At 44.8% G+C, this 4,248-nt stretch overlaps 1 pseudogene; it reads left to right on the top strand.

Moving 5' to 3' along the window:
- Nucleotides 1–2,683: 2,683 nt before the first annotated feature.
- LOC141573426 (THO complex subunit 6 pseudogene) lies at nucleotides 2,684–3,990 on the top strand (annotated as a pseudogene).
- The last annotated feature ends 258 nt before the right edge of the window (nucleotides 3,991–4,248 follow it).

The following is a 4,248-nucleotide window of genomic DNA, read 5'->3' as shown; positions in this document are numbered from 1 at the left end:
CCAATGATTAGATATGTGAGAGCAAATTCAGTGTGATGGGTAAGAGCATGAATCCTGAAGCCAGCCAGCCTGGATTCTTTTCCTTGCTCTGCCAGTTAACAACTATGAGACACTGGATAATCTCTTTATGCCTCAGTTTCCTCATCTCTAAAATGGAGATAATAAGAATATCCACTCAGATGAGGATCAGACAGGATAGTACATGTAAGGCATTAGAGAGAGTTTCTGGCATGTGGTAGAAAGATAAAAATATGTTAGCTAAACTATGAAAGTGATCTTATGCATAGAACTTAGCTCTATGCATCATAATCTTTCCAGATACAAAACAAGAGCTTGAATAATTTTTAAAGTCCTTTACACTCTTAAAATCTTGATGATTTTTGTTTTCTATCACTCAAAATACTTAAAATAAGTAGAAAACATGCATCCATTCATTTATTCAACAATATTTATCAAGTCCCTACCACGTTCTAGGCAGGGTACTAGATATTGATAATACAAAGAGCAAAGGCTGCTCCTGCCTTCTAAGAGCAGCTCCAGAGAAGCAGCATAGGGTAATAGTTAGGAACCCAACATCTTAGATCAGACACTCTAGGACTTTATGATTTTGGGACAATTTCCTTAACTAGTAGTGCTCTAGTTTCCTCTCCTTTGAAACGGGAATGATAATAGTTGTACTCTTATAAGTTTGTTCTGAGGATCAACTGAGTTAATCAGTTAAATCTTGTGGGCAGAACTTGGAACATAGTAAGCACTCAGTAAATGCTAGTATTATCAGGAGAGTCAGATAGGAAAACAAACACAGTGTGAAAAGTGTGATAAGTGTGATAATGAGGATGAGAAGACGCAGTGGGGAGGGTATGGCTCGGTGGTAGAGTGACTGCTTAGCGTACACAAGGTCCTGTGTTCAATCCTCAGTACATCCATTAGTAAATAAATAAATGAACTTAATTACCCCCAATAAAAGAAACAAAAAAGAAGAAGAAGGCGACGACACAGTGCATGGGGAGCTAGAACAGTAAATAAAAGAGGACGCAAAACACTGTAGAGTTCAAGCAAGTTTCCCAGAAAAGTTAATATTTGATCTCATATTAAAGAATTAAGACAAGTTGTTGAAGGAAGTGCGGCACGGTTAAATATTTCAACATGAAATATTTTAAGAGTATAAGAGAATTTCACCAAAAGATAAGCAAGTGACTAAACACTTCACTTCAATACACATTGACTGAGGTGTCTACACTCTTTGTCCACTCACTATGCATCTCCATTTCCAAATAAATGCAATATAGCATCCACTGAGTTTGCCAGTAGCAGTCATATGCCAGGAAAAACAATTCAGATAACCATATTACACCTCTAGGGGGACATGATCCTAAACACAAATGCCTCTCAAACTGGTAGCATTTTAAACACAATTTTGGGGAAAGGTACATTGTGGTATTCATGCCATCATATCACTCATCTAACTCTGCCCATGAGATAACTGTCTTCAAATAGCTGGGACACAACCAAGTGGACACCAATTTAACTTACAAATTGCTAGGAGGTGAATTACCAAGAACAAGTTCCAGGAAGGACTTCTATCTAGGAGAACTGTAATACATAAAGCTGCTAAACCCTCTGGGAGCCTTTTCACTACCCCTCCAGGTAGTGCCACCATGCTTAGCACTGAAAGCATTCATTCGAGCAGACTGAAAAATCATTAATTCAGGGGTGTTGTAACATGGACTGTGAGAGGTTGGACTGAGTCAGATGTTTTTTGTATGCAGAGAAAAGGTGAACAAAGTGACTTCTAAATCTCCCCTCAATTATAAAGTGCAATTCAGTTACTTAAATATCCATTTCACTGAGCATAAAATATGAGTCAGGAAAATGAGGATTTCCCTTATAGTCTTGTTTGTGCCTAATGACTTGGTGAAATTATTAACAGACCACCCTTTGAATCTCAAAAGTGTCCACTGTCACTAGAGAATGTTAATTCCTTTTTTAAAGTTTATTAATTCCTTTTTTAAAGTGATATGCTTCTAGGAGTCTGTCAACCAGCTCCATGGAGACTGACAAGCTGGATTCTATGCCTGAAAATAATAATCTCTTTGGTTTTCCTTCTAAATGTAGGGTTTGATGTTACTAAATGTTAGTGTCATGTATTGCTCCTCTCAGCTACAACCCTAAACCTGCCAGGCCTGATGTGTTGCATACATTTTGTGTAGGTAAGAATGAGAAAACATTTAAGAGAGTAATTTCTAAAATCAAGGCAAATCAAAGGATTTAGGAATTTACCTGAATACTGGTTGTTAAAGGTTATAATGGAGGAATCATACCCAAATTCAATCCCTTGGAGGATTGAAGCCCCACCACTGGTGTGTATGTTAGGGCTTCATTTCCTCTGATGAATTATAAATACAATGTTGAAATGCTAATTCTCATCTACGTCCTAGTCAACAATCATGGTGTGACTAAAGATTTAGAAAAGGGACTTGTCAAATGTGCAGATGACCTAAAGTTATGATTAAAATATAATTTGTTGGGTAACAGGTTAAAGATTCTTAAAGTTCTAAATAGGCTAAAACAAAAAGCCCACTCAGAAAAATACAATTTAATGTAGATAAATTAAAAGTCTTACTTTTAGCTTAAAATGAAACCAAAAGGATGTATGAGAAAAGACAGGTGTAAAATTGTTCACATGACGAACCCCCCCGGAGCGCGGGCACGGAAGACAGACGGCAAGCGGCTGGAAGGCGGCTCCGCCCAGTGGGGTGGGGTTGGTGGTGGGGGTCCGGGGCAGCGCTGCCGTGGTGGGCGCCGCCTAGTGTTGGGTTCCTCTTGGCGGGCTCCTCCGCTCCTGGGGCGCGGGGTGCGCGGTGGCGGTGCTGGGAGGCGGGGCGCCGCTAAGGGGAGACGCCCTTCGGCGCTGGCGGACCCGTGGGGCTGCCTGGCGCTCGGGGCGCTCTGGGACTTTTAGTGGCGGAGGTGGAGCGAGCTGTGCCGCACGCGGGGCCTCCGGCTCAGGCGGAAGCATTTACGGCTCTGCCCGGGCTGCACAGGACCATTTTCTCCCAGAGAGTCTCACCCTGTTCCTGGCAGCTGGCAACAATTATGGGCAGATAGCCGTCTTTAGCTTGTCTGCTGCTTTGAGCTCCGAGGCCAGAGAGGAAAGTAAGAAGCCCTTGGGGACCTTCCAAGCCCACGATGGGCCTGTCTACAGCATGGTCTGCACTGATCGACATCTGCTCGGTGCTGGGGATGGGGAGGCAAAGGCCTGGCTTTGGGCAGGGATCCTCAAGAAGGGCTGTAAGGAGCTGTTGCTCCTTACATCAGCCCCCACACAGGACCAGCCTGGAAGTACCTGAGGTCAGTGCTTTGCTTCTCCTCCCCAAGGAGAAATCCCTCTTCCTGGCTGGGGGAGACTGTCAGCTGCATTCGATGGACCTTGAGATGGGGACCTTCAGGCGGGCCCTCCTGGGCCACACCGACTACATCCACTGCCTGGCATTGCGGGAGCGGAGCCCCGAGGTGCTGTCAGGTGATGAGGATGGGGCTGTGCCACTTTGGGACCTCCGCCCGGCCAAGGAGGTCCAGACTATGGAGGTCTACAAGCACGAGGAGTGCTCGAGGCCCCACAGTGGGCGCTGGATCGGATGTTTGACAACTGACTCATACTGGATGGTCGGTGTAGGTGGCCCAGCGCTCACCCTCTGGCACCTCCGATCCTCCACACCCACCACCATCTTCCCTATGCGGGCACCACAGAAGCACGTCACCTTCTACCAGGACCTGATTCTATCAGCAGCCAGAATCACTGCTTCAGCCAGTGGCAGCTAAGTGAGGAGATCAAGGCCCAGGTGCCTGGCTCCTCCCCAGGGCTGCTAAGACTCAGCCTCAGCCAGCAAGCATCAGCCCAAGTGCAAGATCCTGACAGCCGCAGGCAACAGCTGCAGGTTGGATGTCTTCACCAACGTAGGCTACCAAGCTTTCTCCCTGTCCTTCTGACCTCCAGCGACACCCCCACCTCCATCTCAGGTTTGGAGAGTTTTTCTTCTTTTTTTATACAAATAAAATTTCAGGCTTTTCAAAGAAAGGAAGAAAATAACGTAGGGAATTATTTGGGATAGTATGATCCAATGGTGTGATAAAGACACTAAGAATGGGTAACATTTATGTTGAAAGAAAATTAAAATGTCCAGACCAATAAGTGAAACAGTCGCATGGTGTTTTACATTGTTAGGACCATGGATGGTACTGTGTTCA

Source organism: Camelus bactrianus, chromosome 15 (genome assembly GCF_048773025.1).
Source record: "Camelus bactrianus isolate YW-2024 breed Bactrian camel chromosome 15, ASM4877302v1, whole genome shotgun sequence".
NCBI lineage: Eukaryota > Metazoa > Chordata > Mammalia > Artiodactyla > Camelidae > Camelus > Camelus bactrianus.
Note: the sequence above shows the minus strand (reverse complement) of the source record. Positions and strands in the feature narration are given on the sequence as shown.